This window comes from Equus przewalskii, chromosome 5 (assembly GCF_037783145.1).
Source record: "Equus przewalskii isolate Varuska chromosome 5, EquPr2, whole genome shotgun sequence".
Lineage (NCBI taxonomy): Eukaryota > Metazoa > Chordata > Mammalia > Perissodactyla > Equidae > Equus > Equus przewalskii.
This window is the reverse complement of record NC_091835.1, coordinates 76,671,225-76,694,495: the sequence shown is the minus strand read 5'-3', so window position 1 is coordinate 76,694,495 and position 23,271 is coordinate 76,671,225. Positions and strand designations below refer to the sequence as shown.

General features: G+C 38.6%; 1 long non-coding RNA gene across 3 annotated transcripts in view; it reads right to left on the bottom strand.

Annotated features, from left to right (window-relative positions):
- Positions 1–23,271, bottom strand: part of LOC139083406 (uncharacterized) — a 347,719-nt gene that overhangs the window by 42,540 nt on the left and 281,908 nt on the right. For all 3 annotated transcript variants that reach the window (XR_011540101.1, XR_011540103.1, XR_011540102.1), the window contains one exon: positions 14,128–14,219. This is a non-coding gene — a long non-coding RNA (uncharacterized lncRNA). The remainder of the gene's footprint in view (positions 1–14,127; positions 14,220–23,271) is intronic.

The following is a 23,271-nucleotide window of genomic DNA, read 5'->3' as shown; positions in this document are numbered from 1 at the left end:
ACAATTATATTCTTTTAACCACTTGTTCAGTATGTTGGATTTTAATGCTTCCAAAAAAAAATTTTTCTTACCTCATTCCAAAATAATCCATTATCTTCTTCTTTTCAGCTTTATTGAGATATAACTGAGATATAACATTGTGTAAGTTTAACGTGTACAACATTGATTCGATTCATGCATATATTGCAATATAATTACCACTGTAGCATTGGCTAACACCTTCACCATTATATTCTAATTGGGAAAATCAAGAAGAGGTATTATGCAATAAGAAACCAAAAAAAAAATGGTATTTTCCTTGAGAAGCTCTAAAATTAAGTATGAGATCAATAAAAGTGCCCTTTAATGGTACCCATTTATCCAGGAATTGACTAAAGTCCTTTATTCCTTCACAGATTACCAAAAAGCAAGTTCAGTGTTTCCAGTTGTCTCCCAGATGCCCCTCGCATTTTCCCCACCAACTGAGTTCTGTGCTTACCAATGGTCCAATGTATTTGTTTCCAAATCTGTTTTGCTAATTGTTTGTTATTATAATTGCACAACTTAATTACACACATTTGGTAACATTTTAAAATATGAAGGAGAAAAGAAAGAGGATTTTGTTTATACAAAAATTAAGTAGAAAGTTTAGAGAGACTCAATAAAGATCTTAAAAGAAATTTCTGTTCAATCAAATCTATTAAGATTCTTATAAATGATCAGAGAAATTTTGTAAAAACCTAGAATAATTCTGTCCTCAAATTGTTTCGTGAATGCCTTTAAAAGAATTTGAATTGGAAATCAGAGAACATGCATTATGGGTGTGAGTATTCCAAAAGGAAACAAAACTTTGCTTAAATAAATGGACTTGCCTCTAAATCAAAAGATTGGAAAATGGGTATTATATGTATGGTGATCAGATAAAATGTTTAAGATATGAGCATATCATTATTTCAGTATTCTCTACATTAATAGACTTTTTGAATATCTTACCAACTATCAGTACTAATCTTAGTTTATATCAAGATTTTTGGATGCGAGCAACAGAGAGCAGTTCTAGCCAAGTTAAGCCCAAACAGGAATTGAATATAAGGAAATGGGGTACTCATCAAATCAAAGGGAAATCCGAACAACCAGCTTCCAGAAATGACAAGAACCAGGAAATTTTTAGTGATCTGAGAAGTAGGACCTAGAGAATGAAATAGTCAGCAGGACACCAAAACGATTATTCAGTCCTAACTATTTTTCATTCTCAAAATACAAATTCTAAGGGGAAAGACCCTGCTTTTCTTACTTTGCATTATGCGTCCGTCCTTCCCTTGGTAAGGCAAGATATCTTGATTGAGACTCCAACTAATACTGCAGGTGATCGGGAAGAAATAATTCTCCAAAGGTAATAGAGGTGCTGTCATTAGAAGGGGAAATGTATCCTGGGGAGGAAGATAAATAAAGAGTCCAACAAATAATTAAACATCCATTCAATGGCAGACAAGAGGAAAAACATCCTTTAATGTGCTCCATGGTGGTTATTGAGAATTTTTTCTTTCATTCGATAAATATTTACTGAGCATCTACTCTGTGCCAGGCCTTGTGCTAGGTGTCAAGGATCTAAAAGTAAAGACATAGTTCCCGGCCTCCTGAGCTCACAGACCTGCGGAGGAGGCTCCTAAGTCAGCAGACATTAGAAAGTAGCATGATGGAGATGTTCAAGATAAGGAATGAGATCCCTGAGGAGCACGCTCCTAACAGCCTGAGGACCTCAAAGAAAGCTTCCCAGAGGAGTTAAGATTCGAGCTGTTCCTGGCAGCTTTTGTGAAGGAGTGAGGACACATTCCAAACAAAGGAAATATGGGTAAAGTCAAAATTATAAGAACTATGAAACAAAATAAAGCATGGAGAGAAGATAGAGAATGTGAAGAAGCAGGAAGAGACTCTACCTCTTTAAATAAGATGGTTGGAGAAAGCCTCACTCGGAAAGTGACGCCTGACAAAGGTGAGAAAGTGAGCTACGTGGATATCTGTGGGAAGAGTGTTCCAGGTAGAGGCAACAGCAAAAGTCCTGAAGTGGGAGCATGCCTAGACATTTCTACTTGGCTCTCTCTCCTCAACTCAACTTGTATAACACTGGGCTCGTTGTCTTTGTCCCCTACCCACTCTGTCAAACTTGTTCCCCTTCCCAGGTTCCCTGGTTTGAGAAGCAGCACTATGGCTAATCAATCCAGAAACCTAAGAGCCATTCTGGACTCCTTCCTCTTCCTCTCTTCCCTTAGGCAGGCGTCACCAAGCACAGTTAATCTACCTTCTAAATATCTCCCAAATCTGTTCATTTTCCCCTTCATCTCAACCCTTGTCCAAGCCACCGTCATTGTTCACTTGGATTATTACAACGGACATTGTAACCATTCTCCCTGCCTATTTCCAATCCACACAGCAGCCAGAATGCATTTTCAAAAATGCAGACTAGATAATGTCACTTACCTGTTAAAACAAAACACATAAGAAACTATAGTGGCTTTTTATTTCCCATAGGATTAAATCCAAACCTATGACATGGTTTATAAGGGCATTTGGCCCCTGTCTACTTTTTTAGCCTCGTCTCAGGCAACTCCCTTCCTTGCTCACTATGATCCACATTAAACTTCTTTCAGTCCCTCAAGAATACCGCATTCTCTCTCACCTTTAAGACTTCACAATGTGTTCTCTGTGCCCATGAGAGCTCCTCATCTATGGCAGCGCTCCATCTGGATAACTCTTCGTTATGATAAGACGTGGCATGAACATGACTTCCTCAGTAAGCCCTTCCCATTGCACTCGTATTTCTCCCACCATAACGCTTATCGTGAAATACTGTACAATACTGTACCTATGTAAGCCAGTGGAGAGGATTCTTCCTTTGTCATGCTATAGGGTGCTCCTCTGGGGAACAGAAACTTTGGAAACTGTTTTTTAATGGGATCATCGTTTGCAGATATTTGCTCCTCACTTCTCTGCAACACACAGCAAGAGTCCTAATTCTGTCTACTGATAACCATGAAGGGAGAAGCTTCTCCTTACCTGCTCTTGACCCCATCTTATTAACTGGTACCATGATGAAGGTTCAAGTTGTTCTCTCCTGTAGAGCTTAGGGAGTTTTTCAAAGACAAACAGAACTGGGTTGGGATCATGGGATAGAGAACTATGCTTTGTTACCCTAGTCTTATTCCTCCACTCACTTGTATACAAGGAGAAAGGTCTCATTTCATAGGACTTTAGGAACTGCCCCACTTGGATAAACCCTTGTTCCCAAATTCATTCCTTCTCTCTTCAAACTCCATAGTATTCTCCCTCTAATGCCTTTTCTACCTTATGTCTACAACCTCGCCACCTTTTCTCAGGCTGCTTTACCCCTATGAAACTAATTAACTCTTAGTCCTCTGGTCCCTTCTTGTGTCCTACAAGGAGAATTCTAGTGATATGGATGGAGAGAAAACAATGAAAATATCCTCTGTGTTGTAGGAATTTTTCCTTGGAAAATCCAAAATCAAACACTATCATAAAGATTTCTTTTGGGCCCGGCCCCATGGACAAGTGGTTAAGTTCACACACTCCACTTTGGTGGCCCAGGGTTTCTCTGGTTCGGATCCTGGGCAGGGACACGGCACCACTCATCAGGCCATGCTGAGGCAGCATCCCACATAGCACAACCAGAGGCACTCACAACTAGGATATACAACTATGTACTGGGGAACTTTTGGGAGAAGAAGAAGAAGAGAAAAAAAGAAGATTGGCAACAGATGTTAGCTCAGGTGCCACGCTTTAAAAAAAAAAAAAGATTTTTTTTGAAAACCTCCAATCTGTAGGTTTAAACTTGGAGTTAAATACTACATTAAAATTTCAAGGATAACCAGCAAAATAATAGAGCTAGACTAATAAATTCCAAACCAAAAGACAGAAAAGTGGAATGCACAAAGCACACATAACTCAATCTTTAAGTTGAAAAAAAAAAATACAACAAATATCTATAAGAGAGTTTAAAATTCCAAATATATGAATAATCATAATAAATATTAATAGACTAATTTGCCAGTTGAAGAACAGAGGTTGTAAGATTGTGTATATACATACGTGTGTGAGCATTTTGCAAAAGATACTCTTAATTGGAGCCAGCCTGGTGGCATAGTGGCTTAAGTTCGTGTGCTCTGCTCCGGTGGCCCAGGGTTCATGGGTTCAGATCCCAGGTGTAGACCTACACACCGCTTATGAAGTCATGCTGCGGTGGCGTCCCACATACAAAATAGAGGAAGCTTGGCATGGATGTTAGCTCAGCAACAATCCTCCTCAAGCAAAAAGAGGAGGATTGGCAACACATATTAGCTCAGGACTAATCTTACTAACCAAAAAAAAAAAAAGATACTCAATGCATAGGAAAACAGCAAGCTTGAAAGTAAAAGAAGAGAAAACTATATCAGAAAAAGGCATAGCTATGTTAACGTCAGACAAAACAGACTTTAATACAAAAATTAAATGATAAGAATATTGATATTTAATGATAAAAATTCATTTCATAAGGAAGATAGGAATTTTCTAAAGCTTATGCACCTAAAAAAAATAGCCTAAAAAATATATACAGTAAAATTGAGAGAATTATAGGAATAAATCGAAAACTCCATCATCACAGTCAGAGATTTAAACACATTCCTCAATTATTAGTAAGTCAAAAACTCAATAACATAAAATATTTGAACACAATTAATAAGATTAATCCAAATGACCAATTTCAAACTCTACACTGAAGAATCAGACAATTAACATTATTTTCATGCACACATGAACACTTAGAACAACTGATTAAATACTAGACAAGGCATCAGTGGATTTCAAAACATCAATTTTATATAAAGCATTTTCTCTGACCATATTACAATTAAGTTAGAGATTAGTAACAGAATGTGTCCATACAGTGAGACTTTTAAAAACACACTACAAATAACTTCATGAATTCAAGAAAAAATTTTAACAGAAATTTAAAATTTTTAGAATCAAATAATAATGAAACCACTACATAGTATAAAACTTGCAGGAGGCAGTAAAAGTGGTGATCATATTCACATACTATAAATATTGGCTTGTGATTTAAATATCCAGTTAGGAAATTACTAAAAGAACAATAAAACCAACCCAAAGAAAGAGAAGGAAAGAAGATAACAGCATAAATTCATGAAGTAAAAAATATTGATGACCAAGAGAATCAGTAAAATCAAGTTTGTTCTTTGAAAAGACTAACAAAACAGCAAAAGCCTCAGGCAAAACTACTCAAGAAAAAAAGAGAAAGAGCATAAATAAATAGTATTAGGAAGGGATAAATGGGACAAAATTATGGATACAGAAGACATTTTAGAAGAAAATAAGGAAATTCTATAGACAATTTTAAGCCAATAAACTTGAAAACTTATACAAAATGGACACATTCCTAGAAAAACACACCATACCCAAACTGACAAGAAAAAAACTGAATTATCCTTTAACTATTAAAGAAATTGAAGTCATAGTTTTAAGTTCTCCCACAAGGAAAACACTGAGCCTAGACAATTTAGAAACAAATACTACCAACCTCCAAGGAACTGAATATTTCAATCTTAAACAAATTCTCCCAAGAAATAAAAAAAGAAGGAATACTCCTCAACTTATTCCATTGGACCAGTAATAGCACTAATACCAAAACCAGACAAGGAGAGAACAAAAAAAGGAAATTACAGGCCAATATAATTCATGAAAATATATGCAAAAATTCTAATTTATAAATCAATAGAAAATTTAATCCAGAGGTGCAAAAATGGTCTAACATTAGAAAATCTAAATGCATTTATCTGATTTTAAAGATCTATAAAATGACCCAGAAAAAGCATTATTCCTGTTATGGAAACGTTAGAATCAGTCTACTAAAATCAAGATGAGGATACCTACCATACTTTCTACTATTTAACATTGTATTTGAGGGGTCCTAACTGGCATGAAAAAAAGTAACTAAATATATAAGGATTTAAAAGAAACACGTAAAATCAACATTCTTCACAAATGATATGGTTTTCTACATAGAAAAAATTTTAAAATGCATTAGGAAGAATATGAGAGTTTAACAAGGTAGCGAGCCATTATTAGATCAATATACAAAAATCAGTAAAATTTTTATATATCAGCAACAGCTACAAAACATAAATTTTAAATAATACCATTTCTAAAAGCAACAAAAACTCTTAAAGAGCCTATAAATAAATCTAGAAAAAAATGTATGATTTATAGTGTTGTTAAAAATATTAAAGAAGATCTTAAAAAATTGAGAAATATACCATGTTCATGGATAGTAAGACTCAATAAAAAAGATGCCAAATGTTCCAAATTGCCTTACAGATCCCAAATAAAATCCTTATATGAATATTGAAAACCTGATTCTAAAATTTATAAGGAAAAGCAAAGGGCCAAGAAAAGCCAAAACACTGCTGAACAAGAAAAAGAAATTGGAGCATCCTCCTCTATCAGATATAAATTCTTATTGTAAAGTTATAATAATTAAGACAGCGCATTACTGGAACAAATACAGATAATCTGACCAAGGGAAAGAACAGAAAGCCCAGAAACAGATCCATGCACACAGGCACCATCATTACTGAGACAATCATATGCAAACTCCATTCTGAATACAGAACTCGAGATTTCCCCCATCCTATTCTACAGAGGCGGAAACTAAAGATCAGGAGGGTAATCAAAGTGCCCGTGTCTCAAGGCTAGTAAATTACAGAGCCTGAATTTGAAGACAGATCTGCCTGAGTCCAAAAGCCATATCCTCTTGGGGCAGAGACCTTGCTTTCTTCGCCTTTGTATCGCCACAAACTCACCCAATGCTTGACACATAGTAGGTCCTCATTATATATTTTTTATTGGTCTGTTTGCACCCAGTTTATTTTGGTTTATCAGTTAATTCACATAGGATGTATTGACCTTTACAGCTTTACTTATGTAACAGTAACTTTTACTTTAGAGAGAAGGAAAAAGCATTTCCTTTCATATAAAACCAGCCTGATCCCTGTGATATTTCGAGTAACATGTAAAGAGGTGCAGAATGAGCCTCCCCAAAAAGTGCCACTTTGGCATATGGACTATTTTGAGCTGAAGGCAATCTAGACCCAGCAGATTCAAGAAAAACTTTTACCTCTCCCTTGACTACCTAAAAGAATTTAGATGGAGGCCTGGCTCAAAGAGAGAGCTATTCCCAAAGATAATTTTACCTGAGTGCATTCTCTGTATGGCAGGACAAATCTAATTACCAAACACCTGCCCTTCCTACTGTCCTGTGCATTGCCCTCCGTCCCTTTGAAGCCCCAGGCTGCTAACCCATTCCCAGCTCAAGATGGCATATGAGCCTCAATTGCTCAACTTGTCCTTGGGTCTCATATCCTTCTGATTCTCTCGTGCATGTGTAATTAAATTTTTTCTCTTGTTAGTTTCTTATGTTAATTTGATTATTAGACCAGCCAAAGAACCTAGAAGGGTAGAAGGAAAATTTTTTTTCTCCCTTACCCATGAAGATAAAAAGGCATAGAAGAATGGAAACTATTCTTTAATAAACAGCTAATGTGCATCAGACATTGTTTTGTGAGCTCATAAAACTATTGTATCTTTATTACATTTCAGAGCATTGGAGACGTGGATTTGAACCTTGGCTATTCCTTATCAGTGGTGTAAACTTCAGAAAGTCAATCTCTCTAAATTTTTTTTTTTAGGAAGATTAGCCCTGAGCTAACTGCTGCCAATCCTCCTCTTTTTGCTGAGGAAGACTGGCCCTGAGCTAACATCCATGCCCATCTTCCTCTACTTTATATGTGGGACGCCTACCACAGCATGGCATGCCAAGCGGTGCCATGTCCGCACCCGGGACCCAAACCGGCGAACCCTAGGCCGCCAAGAAGCAGAATGTGCGAACTTAACCGCTGCGCCACCGGGCTGGCCCCTCTGTCTAACTTTTTAAGTTCTTAACTGTAAATAGACAGTAGCACCCTAGATACTATATTTAGGAGATATTAAAAGATCCAAATGAGCTTATATTTAAAAGTGCATTGCAAGCTGTATGCAAATCAAGGAACGGCGGTGATTTTATTGTTGGTATCTTATGCATAGTAATTATCCTATTTCACTATACACAAATATGGCATCAAATATGAAACTTTTAACTTAAAAATACAGCACTTCTTCTGCTATTTTAAGCTTATCACCGTTTACTGGGAGTCCTGAATGACCCACAGTGGGAACTGCTGCTCAGTGAACTGTATTATCTTTTAAGACTTAGGCCACCATTTCTCTGAGCTGACAACCGGGAGGGAACTTGGGACCCAATAGCTCAAAGAATATTTTCAAATTGTTTCCCTTTAGAGAGTTCTAGATGAAATGACATTTTCTAGGAAGTAGAAATGGCAGATGGTTACTAGGGTTAAAACATTTAGATTCTTGCTTACCCTGAATGCAATTCTGCCTCTTGGATATCCCAAATGCAGTGAAAATTTAGTTGAATTAGTCTTTACACAAACTGGGAAATACAGCCCTGATTTTAATATTAAATCGTATTAAAGAGTAAACTGTAAGTAGGTTTCCTCTCAAGGTTTTCCAAGTTTTACATTTATTAAGTGAACCAGAGTAGTAATTTTTAGTTAACAAGAAATAGCATAACTATGCTAGAAAAAGTCTGGGAAATTGGATTAAACTGGAACTATACAAGATCAGAATAATTCTGCACTCTCAAACACTCTGCGTCATCAAGTGCCTTTTCCCTAAAACAACTAAAATTTCAAAGTAGCCTCAAATTCATTACCAAAACTCAAGAAATGCTAATGATTAGAATACCAATATAGAGAGATTCGTACTAACACTCACGTCTCTGGTTAAGATATGAAAGCAAGGTAGATGGGTAAATTCATCAAAGCACGCAATTTGAAACAAGATAAGAGAAAGTCAAGATACCTAATCCTTACTGAATAGAAATAAAACTCATCTCACTTTGCAGCTACTTTCAGAGCATAGAGATCTTGCTAGGAGGAAGGAAAAGCATGCCAACCCCATTTTGATTACATGGCTCCAGAGCTCTTCCATTATTGAGTATAATGAAATTGGACCTTCTACCAAGAGATGGAAATATCTGGATTTAAAAATAAGGAGTTTTATTCACCTTGTTAGTCTAACGAAGTTAGTAGTTTAAAAAATCCAGAATCACAAGGTAAAAGGGTATCTTTCACCTCCTCTACTAAGGATATCTCTGAACTCCAGGAGAGTTGAACAGGTGACCTGCAACTAAAAGTATTTAGTCAAAAAGAATTTTTCTGAGTTAATGCTGAGTTTCCGTCAGGAGAACTTATTTATACCGCAGGAAAAAGAGAAAATAAAACTTTCACTTTTTGGCATATTATGCAATAGGTTCATTTGTTAATATGCCTTTTGGGTTCATTATCAAAACCTGAATTGAACTTTTACAGTACATTAGCTAGGCTATTTCTAACGTTCTTTCCAAAATGAGAAGATTTATGTCAAAAATTGGCTATCTGTGACCTATTTCTAATAAATGAATGGATAGGTGAATATCAACTGCCTCTGTGTCCCACTGACTTGAAAACTGCTAACTTCAGACCATTTCCAGATAATTCTAGAAAGTTATAATGATTTGCCAGGACCATACAAACGATGAGACTCTGAGAAAGTAAGTCTATTACAGTAGTTTTATCCTGGAATTCAGTATAATGAAACTGAACCTTTTGTCAACAGCTAAAAATATTTCAGATTTGCTGAAGCAATCACTGTAGTGCTAATGTCTTTGAGTTGACTTCATAATGGAGACAATATGAGCCCTCCTGAATGCAATTGTTATTACAGAAAGCTAATCTAAACCAAGTAGGAACATGATACATGGCACACATTCTCAACCACGTCCAACTTGGTCTGTCAGTTTCAACAGTGAATATACCAGACTGATGAATATTTTATTGTTGTATAACCACCAACGATACTGCGCAGGCAGGTAAGATATTTTAATTTTTCCCGCTCTGGTGAATACAGGATCCATCAATGTCAGGAGTGGCACAGTGCAATTGTAAAGTAAAATTTTCCTTTGCGTTTCAACAACGGAAAACATCTCTGGCTGCCAACAGCATCTGCATTTAAATTCTTCAGAATCACCATTGCTTGTTCTTGCAAAGGACAAACATTAGGGCCTGAAAGGCCTTTGAAAGTCATCTTATTTGGATTTGAGTGAAGACTAAATTATACATCTTTTCCATGGAGGAAGAAAGAAAGTGGATTAAAGAAGAAAGAGAACTGTTTGAAATGCGTAACGTCTTTCCTAGGAACTAAAGGAATTGCATTCAGAGGAAGCTGAATTCCAGACTGGTAAACATGTCCATAATCCTCTCATTGTTTACTGAAAATGAATCACTTCTCGATTTCTGAAAGGAAACAAAGAAATGTGCTCTGTATTTGCTAAGGCTATAAATCCTCAAGTTGAGGCCACTTTGAGCTCGCTGAGACTGCTGGCATGGTTGAGTCATGCTCTTACGAACGCCATGGCACAGTTCCAAGAAGAAAGTCAGCAGAGTTGTTGAGCAAACTGACAATAATGCTCCAGGAGAATCAGCCTTCAGCCCCGTGCCCACAGTCAGGTCACAGTGATTTATTCCTCTGTGTCAAACGGCAAATGTGTTCAAGCTGGTAAAGGTCAGTCTCCATGGCAACAGGTCCAACTCTTACCCCTGGAGAGAAAGCTGGAAACCATTTGGGGCACTTCTTATTGGCTTAGGAATGTCACCTGAACTTGGAAACCTGCCCAGACTGTATTTTGCCATGACTGGCAGAGAGAGAGACAAGATCCTGCATTGACTTCTCAGCACGACAGTCATGAAGATGAACTCTTCTGCACTGGAAATACCAACTCTCAAAAAAGTTAGTGACATTATATTCCTGGTTCCTCAACAAAGTCCACTTGAGTTAGTGTTCTGTTAGAAGATAAACTGAGGCGTATTAATAATTTTTTTATTTGAGCAAAAATTGACTCAACTTGGGCAGCATTAAACCAGAAGTGGTTAGAAGCGCTCTGCCAGAGAAGAACCAGCAGAAAGACTTACATAGAGAAAGTGCAGAAGGAAATTATTTGGTTGACTGTAGCTTAAGGCCTAGGTGGCTGTTTGTGATTGGCTGTCCTCAGCATTTGGATTCGTAACCTTGAGGCATTTACAGCTTAGACTTTGGTTGGCTTATGTAGGCCTCCACAGCATTAGAGCCCCCTCAGGCTATTGGTCTTCTTGTTTAATTTATTTAACAGTTCTTAAAATACCGAATTTCAGGGAAATGACTCAGCCAGTGAAAACCAGTGCAGCTGGCGTCAAAAGCTTGAAAGAGCTTCTCTCTAAACATATTTAAAAATTAAGATACGGCAGGAAAAAATATCACATTTTAGGTGTTGGCTGGATTTTCTAAGAGATCTGTTTTTAGCCATCAGGTTCATAAAAGTCATTAAAAAGTAAATAGAGCCTCTTTTGCTAAAATAGTAACAGTATCATAATTTTTTTTAATATGAAGGAAATAACCTAAAAATACTTCCCAGATCATCTAACATTTCAAATTTCTCAGACATTATTGTTATATAAACTGTTACCACCCAAGGGGGATGTCTGCTCGCCACAAGACACACCAATAGTCAGGAAGCAAGGAGGTAGGAGAGAAAGGACTTTGTCACAGCTTGCTAGCAAGAGAGAAGATGGCCGACTCAAGTCCAAAAGAACCATCTCCCAGAACAAAGACTACAGGTCAGTTATATATGGAGCTATTCTCCAGGTGGGGGAGGTGGCTGATCTTTGGGTGGGGGCAGACATCTGGTCCTAGTTCCTGATAGTCCTTTGTTTCACTGTATGTGCATCAGAGAATGGAGCAATGCCCTATACCCTGATCTTTCAGTTGTCATTGATGATGGCTCTTTGCCCACGAGTTATCATTCCTAAGCAACTCAAAAGAGCAAAGTTATCATCTTAAAGCAGCTGGTAGGGACCACAAAATCCACAGAGCATGTCTGGGCTAGTTAGTCAGAAGTCATTTAAAGTTACAATATTATTTCTTTTCTACAATATGGCTTCCCTTATGTCAACCTTGTGTTGAGCCAGTATCGAAACCTGTGCTCCTGAGTACATTACCTAAACCAGAGATTTCTAGCACCTGGAGAGCTTTTTAGAAATACAAGTTTCCCCAAACTCATAAAATCATAATCCCCACGGGTAGAACCCTTGAATTTTTTTTTTTTTTTTTTTTAATGTACCACAGGTCATTCTGCTGATTGGGAATCATTGGTCTTTTTTTTTTTCGTTTTTTTGTTTTGTTTTGTTTTGTTTTGGAGGAAGATTAGCCCTGAGCTAACTACTGCCAGTCCTCCTCTTTTTGCTGAGGAGGACTGGCCCTGAGCTAACATCGTGCCCATCTTCCTCTACTTTATATGTGGGATGCCTCCACAGCATGGCGTGCCAAGCAGTGCCATGTCCGCACCGCGATCCGAACCGGTGAACCCCGGGCCACCGAGAAGCGGAACGTGCGAACTTAACCACTGCGCCACCGGGCCGGCCCCATCATGGGTCATAGATGAGACTTAAGTTCCTTAAGGAAAGACACAATCAAACCTGTAGAACAAATGAAACACTTAAGATTTGAATTGTGTTTACGACCTTAATTACATCTTGAATAACTAATCTTGAAATTTGTAGTTTGAATTTTCTAAATAAGTCATTTGGTTATCAAAATTTAAATTTTGCACTTAGAAAATTTTTCACCTATTTTGCTCTACTTATGATGGAAAGAACGTGTAGGTTTCTAAAATTAGAATGTGATATGATTAATAATACAATTTAAAGGTTTATACATGTCAGTAGTTTCATCACAACTCAAAACTTCTAATAATTAGTGCTTTTGAACCCCATTTAGCCTGAGTGCTAATTTGGCCCTGCGTCTTGTTAAGCTTCATTAATTAGCTTGTCACCAGGTATTTAATAAGTTCACAATTTATCTAGTGTGGTAGGAAAATAAATGAGCAGCAGCAAGCAAACTTACTGCTGCCAGTGTGTGTTGCTTTAGTTGAGAGCGGCTTTCTTTTTTTTTTTAACTAATTTTGGGTCATGCCACCATTAACACAGGAATCTCAGGCATGTGTTGTACACCAGCTCGAGATGATAAAGCACAATGAATGAACATCTCCTTTAAGTGGAGTGTTAATGACCGCTACAGCCTGTGGCAAAGACTGCTAATTGTCCTGCCTGTCAGCCCTGGCCTCTAGCAGACCCCCAGCATTATACTGGAGAGGATTAACTCCTACCTTATTTAAGCCACTGTTATTTTGTCTCTGTTGTAGTTAAACCAACAACTGACTAATACATAGCCATTGCTGGTTGTTTGGTCCATTTTGAGGATGCTTTAAATCCATGCCTATCATTTTGGCATTGCCAGTGTTTGGAATGATCTAAATTATGCAAACACACACACGCACGCGCACACACACACACACACACAATATCCAGCGACAGTCTCTCCTTACTAAAGTTTAATCAGGCTCCTCTGAACTCCCTCTCAACTAGACTCTGACATTTGGGTTTCCATGTTAGTCACTGCATTGTCCAATGTTAGCAAGAATCCTGTTAAGCCAGTTTAGACACAGTCCCGCACCCTCAACATCTGATTACTCTCAATATCTGATGGGGTTCCTCATCCCCTACCCTCCCGGTGATGTCTGATCACCCTGACCTGCCTTCAGCAAGAATCACTTTAAGTCAGTTTAGCTGGAATCCCCATACCCTTGATGCTTCCTCTTAGGAATTTTCCATCCACTCACTCCCACCCTGCTCCCAGGTTATAAATTATCACTTTTCCTTGTTGTATTCAGAGTTGAGCACGATCTCTCTCCCCCACTGCAAAATCCCATTGCAATAGTCCCGACACCTATTGCAAAGGTCCCAAATAAAGTCTGCCTTACTGTTTTTTAGCAAGTGTTAAGAATGAGTCATTTTTTTGAAACCAGTCAATAAGACAGTAGAGCCTACACTGATACAGTATTTCTGTTAATATAGGAGAGATGACGCTAAACAGCAAGCTCATAATACATACGTGAGTCTTGGATTCAGGGGTTCAGATATTGAAAGGGTTGAAGTCCTTCCCTGGGTTTATTGTATCTGCACGAACTCATTCTGAAGGACACACTAGGGAAGAGGAAAGGGAACAATTGGACATTAGAAGTCAAGAATTTTTAACGTGACTTATGAAGAAATTGATGAACATTTAGCCCAAACTCTCAGTTAAAGAAGTCATGATCTCTTTGCCACAACTGTCCCCATATTGAGCCATCTTTCACTGGACTGTTTGCCCTTGATGGAAATTGGTGAAGTATCTGTGGGAGAGGAAGAATAATTTTCCCTCTGTCCTTCTAGGTTCTTGGCTGAGACCCCTCCCCCATAATAAGAGACAGATTAACAGGAGAAAAACAAACAGAAGTTTAATAACACGTGTATCTCCTATAGACACGGGAGATATCTAGGAAAACTGAGTAACTCCCTGAAATGGCCCAAGCCACCCATCACCTTAAATACCATCTCCAGCAAAAGACAAAAGAAAGATATTGGGAGTAGTCGGGGATGAGAGGGAGGCCAGCTATGGAAGGTTACCAGCAAAAGCACAGTAAACAAGGGTATAGTTGTTATATAGATTTAAGTGGATGCCATCTCCAGTGATAAGGGTTTCTGGAGACTTAATCATCCTTCTTTTCCTGGTCCGTAGAGGAAGATACCCTTACAAATGAAGATTTCTGTTATAAGTGTAAAGGTCTCTTAAAAAAGGGTAACTTCTACTAGGTTTTTAGAGCTTCTGCTATGTCTGCTGTTTCCTAAAAATAACCAGCTCAAGATAATCCTTATGTCAAAGGGCCACATTTTGGGTGATAAGTTCTGCTCCCCTTCATATCATTGAGAGCTTTGATACAAATCAGCAATGGGGTGTTTTCTGCGGCAAAGGGGAGAACTGAACCGTATTCTGCCCTGAAGAACGTTTAGATAGCAGATATGAAATCTATGTTAGACAGAAATCGGCTCTTAGTGAAAGATTTCCTTTTAATCTCAAAATCACTCAATAATACAAATGCACGTTCCATTAGTTTGGATAAATTCCCACATGTGAGGTTATCTTGGGAAGGAGGAATGATCCTTCTTTCCTACACCAGCTTTTTTTCCTTCTTTTATCTTGTACTCTGTCTTCAAGGGTGAATCTTTCAAAATTTTGATTTACTTCTTTTTACCACTTTTTTATTTGTTTATTTTATTTATTTGTTTATTTATTTATTTTGGTGAGGAAGGTTGGCCCTGAGTTAACATCTCTTGCCAATCTTCCTGTTTTTGCTTGAGGACAATTGTCCCTGACCTAACATCCATGCCAATCTTCCTCTATTTTGCATGTGGGATGCCACCACAGCATGGTTTGATGAGTGATGTATAGGTCCACGCCTGGGATCTGAAGCTATGAACCTCAGGTCGTCAAAGCAGAGCACTCAAACTTAATCACTACACTACCAGACTGGCCCCATAGTTTGTTTATTTTTACCACTAATTTCTTTCATGTGATTTCAAAGGCAATACAAACATCTTGTAATGAATGTTTTTTAAACACCTTTTTTATTTTCCATTAGAGTGTAGGGGAGCAAAATTTGTCACCCCAAAATGTGTCTCTGTGGTATGAGGATTATTTTAGGCTGATCATTTTTAAGAAACAAAAGACAAATGAGCTTTTACCTCTGACTTAACTACCTAAAAGAATTTAGATAAAGAGTCTGTTCCAGGAAGAAATACTATCACGAGAGATATCTACACAGAGTATGAGCTAGTGCGGTAGACTTGGGAAAACTGAGCAAGGCCCATTTGACCAAAGTCCTCTCTGGGTTCCAGTGACTCTACATAGCATGGCAAACATATGTTTACCAAACATTTGCTTTTCCCATCTTCCTGTGAATTGTCTCCCTTCCCTTTCAGGCCCCAGAACCCTACCCGCTTCTCCTTAGCTCAGAGTAGCATATATACCTCATTTTGCCTGACTGCCTTTGGAATCTCTCATAGTTATGTGGATTTCCCATATATATGAAATTAAATTTGATTTTCCCCTGTTAATCTGCCTCATGTCAATTTATTTCAGCCAGACAAACATAAAAGGGTGGGTGGGGGGATTTCCCCTCCCCAACAAGAGTTACCCGGACAATAATATCCCATTATTTGTCTAGCAAATATATTTTACGGTGGATTATTTATGTTTCTCATTTCAAGCTTTTTCTTTATACAGTCGGACTTGCAAATAGCCAATTTTATAAGATGTGAGAGGTGAAATACTGAGTGTTGGAAACGTTCACTGTCTGGTCTGACCCTCTATACACCAGCACAGCCTTCCTGCTCTTCTCTTCACTCACCGGCAACATTCATTCGAGGAACTCCAGCATCTGGTCAATGAAACAGTGAATGCAATGCTCCCTTAAAAGCATGTTCAGATTATTTAGATAACATAGAAGTTTGTCATATAAGAACACGATTTCCTGCTTAAAGGATCATCTTCCACCACGCATAAGAAATTGTCTCTCTTGTTTACTGTGGAATCTCTTGCACTCATCTAATTCTGGGCACTGAGTATATGTTCAGAAAATGTTTGCTAAATCTTGCCTGCCACAAACAAATTACATGAGAAAAACTGGTGGAATTTTCTTGTCTTGAAGAAGTAAAATCTCCTTAAATAATACATCCCACTGTTTCATCATTTCAGTAATTAAGATGGTCTTCCTCACGCTTAACTCTAATCACTTCTTCTTTATTTTAATTCTATTTCCTTCTCTCAGTTCTCTGACTCCACCTATCTACCTGCCAGTCTTTTCTTTCTGCTTGTTAGCATTATTTTTAACAACTTTTGACGTTAGAAACTTTCATTTGTCAAATTAAGAATAGCTACCCAGTCCATGAGTTAATACGTTGTTTATCACTTTACCTCTTCAATTAGATTCTCTCTTCAAAGTATAGTATCAGTAACTTACTTTTTAATTCTGGAAAAAGCATCTAACTTTGAATAGATTTTTTTCATCCTCATTTTCTGATTGCAGAAGCACATTTTAAGAATTTAAAAATATAACTAGAGTCATCATAATACATAAGAAAATTTTGCACTGCAGAAAAATTGACCACAAATTCTTTCAGCTACCACAGTTATTTTAATATGCAAAATTTATAATTTCCCCCATAAAGCTAGGACTAACCTAATATGTTCACTGTAAAATAAATAGGCCTTCATGCATGTCACTGTTCTGTGCAAGTACATTTAGCAGTGCTCCATTGCCTAGTGAAAAAATATAAATCCCTTAGGTCGACACCCAAAGCTTTCCATCTTACGGCCCTGATCTTCCTTTAGTGCCAAATCTAAATACCTTATGTTACAACAAAAGGGGACTCTGCTTTATTCTTCAAATATGTCTTTCACTTTGCCATCTTTATGACTATGCCCGTTCTCTTCCCTCTGCCTGGTGGAACCCCACCCATCTATCTCACCACCACCATCTATTCCACCTCCACCTGCGATTATTTTTACTTTCTTTTAACCTCATTTTAATTCTCATCTCTTTGACATGAGCTTTCTCAATTCTATCAATTGGCTCCAGATTGTTTTTATTCATTGTTACAGACCCAGCCAGACCAACACAATGCCTTGAACATTGTAGGTCCTCAGTATTTAGTGAATATGTCCATTTCTTATGGCTGCTATGAAAAAATTACCACCAACTAAGTGACATAAAACAATACAAATTTATTCTCTTATGGTTCTGGAGGCCAGAAGTCCAAAATCGGTCTCACTAGGCTAAAGTCAAGGCATTCCCGGGGGCGTGCCCCCTCTGAAGGCTCCAGGACAGAATCCATTTCCTTGCCTCTTCCAACTTCCAGAGTTGCATTCTTTACATTCCTTGGCTCCTGGCCCCTTCCTGCATCTTCAGTGTCAGTAGGTGGCATCTTCAAATCTCTGTTGGCTTCTGTTACATCACATTCTCCTCTATATCAAATCTTCCTCCACCTCCGTCTGATAAGGATATGTGGTTACATTTAGAACCCACCTGGATGATCCAGGAAACTCTCCCCATCTCAATATCCTTAACTTAATCACATCTTTTGCCATATGAAGTAATATTCGCATTTTGCCATTATTCACAGGTTCCGGGCATTAGGGCAGCAATATCTTTGGGGGCCTTTATTCAGCCTACCACTGGTGCTGTTAATTTAGCAGGCTTCACTGGTGCTGTTAATTATTTTTTGCCACTAGATGGGATGGTGCTAGTGAGCTCTCTGACCAAGACAAGGGTATGCGACTTCTTTAAAAAGCAATTTTGCTGTGTGAACTTTTTGATAAAAAAAAGTACTAGGATCCTGAATAGTTTACAAAGCACTTTCCTATTTAATCATCAGGACAACTCAGTGAGGTGGGTATTGTTAGTATCAATGTTTAAACGGCAGGGAGGTGGCCCCTAAAGCTGTAGGGCTGCTCTGCCAGCAAGCCAGGTCAGGCCGACTTCTCCTCTTGACATCCTAGAACCACCAGCCCTTGATTTATTTCTGGGCATACTTCCCACTTCCAAAGTACCCCCTTTTGTTAAAACTTTGTAAGCTACACACATTTATAGGCTTCTAAAATGTCACCATTCAATGCAACATTCAAAATATTCACACATGCTGAGTCTCCCTCTGATGGAAATTTCTCCACTAACATCAGGTGTCCTCAGAGGTACAAATGCAACCCTAACAGCCTCCGTCTGCCTGTCGGACCTTGTGAACTGACATGGGTCTGCCCTCTTTCTCTCGTAGCCTTGTTGGGGCGTTCTCTCCAAGAGCTTCACGTTACAAGCTGTTTCTTAGAAGGTAGTGACTACCTTATAATAAGAATTGTCTGCTCCTAATGTGGTAGGAAAATGGCTGCCTCTCCCTCCTCCCTTCCTTCCTTTAGCACAGTCTAAGATTTCGAATAGAGTCAGACCCCTCAGGTACAGCATACCACACCACGGCATGCTCCACAATCTCCTGCCTGGGCCTCCACCCTCTCCCCACACAGAACTGTGTCTTCCCACATAGTGTGGCCTCCAACTGAAACACCTGCCCTCGCCTCTCCTTTGTCTGCTTGAAAATACCTCCGCCGCCTTCAGGGCTTAGCTCCATCCACCACCTCTGCGAAGCCTTTCCTAGTGACTTCTCCCGAATAGACCTGGCCCTGCCCTCCTTCGTCACACAGCGTCTCTAGGACCCTTCTGTCTAAATAGTGCTTATCACACTGAAGGGCGTCAGTTGTCCATCTTTCCACAACATCCTGGAAATTCCCAAAGGGGCAAAAGCTTTATGTAATTTGCATTTGTACTTAACCTCTCTGTATCTCAATTTCCTCATTATAAAATATTGATAATAATAATTCCCACGCTAGAGGGTAGTCATGAGGATTACATGAATTAATATGTGCAAAATAATTAGATCTGTGCCCGACACATAGAAGTGATCAATAAGTGCTGGCTATTCTTATTCATGACATTTATCACAGTCTGACATCACCTTTATATGTTCGTTTATAGTTTCTCAATGTGCTTAGAGTGGAAGCCCCACATGGCAGGGATTCGTGTCCATCTTGCTCACTGCTGTATCCCCAGGGCCTGGGGACTACATGCCTGGTGCATGGTTCATTCGAAACTTTGGTGAACAAATATGTGAATGAATGAAACCCTAGCATCCAACATCACGCCTGTTAGGTAGTGGGCACATAGTATGTGTTTTCTTAAATTTAATTAAATTTTATTCTTTAATATCTTTTTTACATATCTGATTCTAAAACTGAACAATTGCTTCTTCAATGAAGTATTTTCCTCAACTTTTATGAAAGACAGAACATTACATCTTCATAACCAAAAGTCCCTTTCTAATTCACTTTGGTTCAAGGTTCCTTCATCTCCAGTATTTTCTGTCCAGTTAGAAAGGCTTTTGGCAGGTTTTCTCCAGCAGTTAAGGAAGTTTTTTAAAGTATCAGTCAAGATGCCTCTTTAAATTTAAATTAACTAAAACTAAATGAAACCGAAAATTCAGTCCCTCAGTCACATAGCCACATTTCAAATTCTCAATAGCCATATGGGGCTAGTGGATACCATACTGGACTATACAGACATAGAACACTTCCATCAGTGCAGGAAATTTTATTATACGATAGGCCTAGTGTAGGTTATGCTGCAGTAACAAACCACACCAAAATCTCAAAGATTTAACACAGCAGGAGTCTACTTCCATGCACTCAAAGTCCGCTGCAGGTTCGGATGTCTCTGGGGTACTATCCTCCATGTGCTAGCTCAGCATCATAGGCCATTTTGGTTTTGTGACCCTTCTGTATCCACATATACTCCCAGGACCACTGTAGCCAAGGAAGAAAACATCGAGAATCTGCACCAGCTCTTCAAAGTTTCCACCTGGAAATGACAGCCATGCCTAACTGGGAGAGCCTGCAAAATCTAATGCCCCCTGTACACAGAAATGGAAGGAAAATAGTAAACACTGGTGATTTCAGCCGCATCAGGCACGGCCTTCCATGTTCAAACTGCCTCCTTATATGTCGCCTCTTGTAATTAACATCATGCATGTGACAATGCTCAATATAGATTTGAGAACACAGTAGGCTCAGTAAATGCTACTTCTCTACCTCTTTCTCTTTGCAGTAGCTTTTTATATCATGTCGCATGTTCTGTCCTTAGCCTCATTTAATCCATTTTCTATAATACCATCAGAATGACCAGATCATTTTCCTAACTTACAGGAAATCCTTCTACAGTTCCTCACCAAATCCAGATTGAAACGCAATCTCTTTAACATGATATCCAAGGCCTCCCAGAGTCTGGCCCACCTGGCCTCCCAAACTGATCTCCCATCACCCTCTGTGCTCCAGCAAGATTGTGCACGTGGCTATTGTACTCCCAGGTCCTATGTATAATTCCCCACCTTATGCTGTCACTCTTCCTGGAACGTCCTTCCCTACACATCATGGTTCTCTAAACCCTTAAAATGCCACCTTCCTTGACTTCCTCAGTTAAAATTAACCTTTCCATCTCATATCCTCTCAGAGCTTGTATCTTACTCTGGTTATGTGTCTCTTATAAGCTGCTTGAGGAAAAGGATGGAGACATTCATCTTTGATTCTCTTACTCAAAGCCAGGAACATATTCTGTGCTTAGTAAATGTTGGATGAATTTAATAAAACTTTCCTCCGAGGAGCTTTTCTTCAGAAATTTTCCTCCTAAACTATTAGCATCTTATAAGAAAAACAACATATCCACAGAATAGAAATACAACCTTTTGTTTCAAGAAACATTAACGTATTATCTCTAATATTATAGAATGAGACAGACTGCAACCAAAATGACTTGGGTTGAAAATATAAGTAGAAGAATACTTTAAAATGAAAAAGAAATTACTCAATGCTTTATTCCTAATGGAAGTAAACATTTTATTTAAGTAATGTTGAATCAACATTTTCTGAGACTTTCGAGAAATGGAAGATTATATTTTAAATACTTTTTAAGTAGAAATCAGGAAAGTTAGAGCATATTTAAAAATAGTGCACAAGAACTTCCTGTGTCCTTGAACTATTTGTGTATGCTTCAGCGTTATAAGAGAAAGTAATGTGAATTACCTCCAAAATTTCAATATCACTGAGAAGACATTGAAAAGAGATTTTGAAAAGAGATAGCAAAGACTTAAATTGAAAAAAGGAAGTATAAGGAAAGATGTAATGTAATTTGTTAAATTATACAAGAATAAGAGGAAACATCTCTTGAAAGAATAGAAAATGGGAAAAGGAAAGACATTATCTCAAAACATCTGGAGATGAATGATAATCACTTCCAAATAGGATGAAAACTGAGGAGAAGTATTATCTCAGTGATAGTCTACATAAAAAGTTGGGAGGTTTTTCTTAGTCACTTACAGAGATCATCTGTAAAACAGAAGATGGACGATAAGCAGACAAAGTTAGAGCAGGCTATTTCCTAGGAGAGTGTTCTCCAGGGGCTCTGTCGGAAAAAGGATCTTACAGCTGATTTTTCTCTTTAAGTTTTTAAAAGTTGAGCTCCATTAAAAAAATATGTCCACCTTCATTTTCAAAGAATCACAGGAAATGTATAATCATACTTTCATACACCCTTTTTGGAATAAAGCAGCTGTTTTTCTCAAGGCTGGCTCATATCATCAAAACATCATGGTGGATGGGCTCCTACCTGAAAAGTCAAGGGAAAACAACATCTCTGATGAGCCAATCACAAAGCAGATAAAGAGTACATTTGGGGGGTCCACCCAGTAGTGCAGCAGTTAAGTTCACATGTTCGGCTTCGGTGGCCCAGGGTTCGCTGGTTCAGATCCTGGGTGTGGAACTATGCACTGCTTGGCAAGCCATGCTGTGGCAGGCATCCCACATATAACGTAGAGGAAGATGGGCACGGATGTTAGCTCAGGGCCAGTCTTCCTCAGCAAAAAGAGGAGGACTGGTGGCAGATACTAGCTCAGGGCTAATCTTCCTCAAAAAAAAAAAAAACTCTACATTTGTGTCTGCATAGCTGGTGGCATTCTTGAACCTCCTTCCCTTTGATTCTGCTGTGCTGTCCCTACTAAATAGATTCGCTCAATTAGAGCAGGATCCCCTGGATTCAGGTCTACAGCTGTAACCCTCATCCAGGCCATGAACTGTGCTCAGAGAGCCACAGGAGGTCTGTAGCCACAGGAGGTCGCTCTGTGGGGGTCATCAGACTCACAAATTAATGCCATTGGTCACAAGAATCTGGGTCAAGATCCTTGAGCAGCATAGGGGAGATAATTTCTAGATTTAGCCTTGGAAAGCTCTCCAAAAAAAGGTTTCTAAGGACTCTGATGAATGAGTCTCCATCCAGCCCAGAGAACGAATCAGCCAACTTGGCCCCAATTTGCCCTAAGTGCTAAATGTGTTTTAAAGGTATGTAAAATGTGAGTCTCTGAGAGAATATAAAGAGTGCAGACCCCATTCTAGGAGAGCAGTGCAGACCTAAGAGATCCACCCCTTTAAGGTGTAGAATATGTGCCTGAGAAATGGGGCTGGCCAGGAAAGCCTTGTGCTGTCCCATGTTGGAAAGGAAGGGTCCTGTATGTTCCTGTGGGTCACTGACACAGATTCTGCCTTGTCTGCCCTTGTCTGACCTCAGTC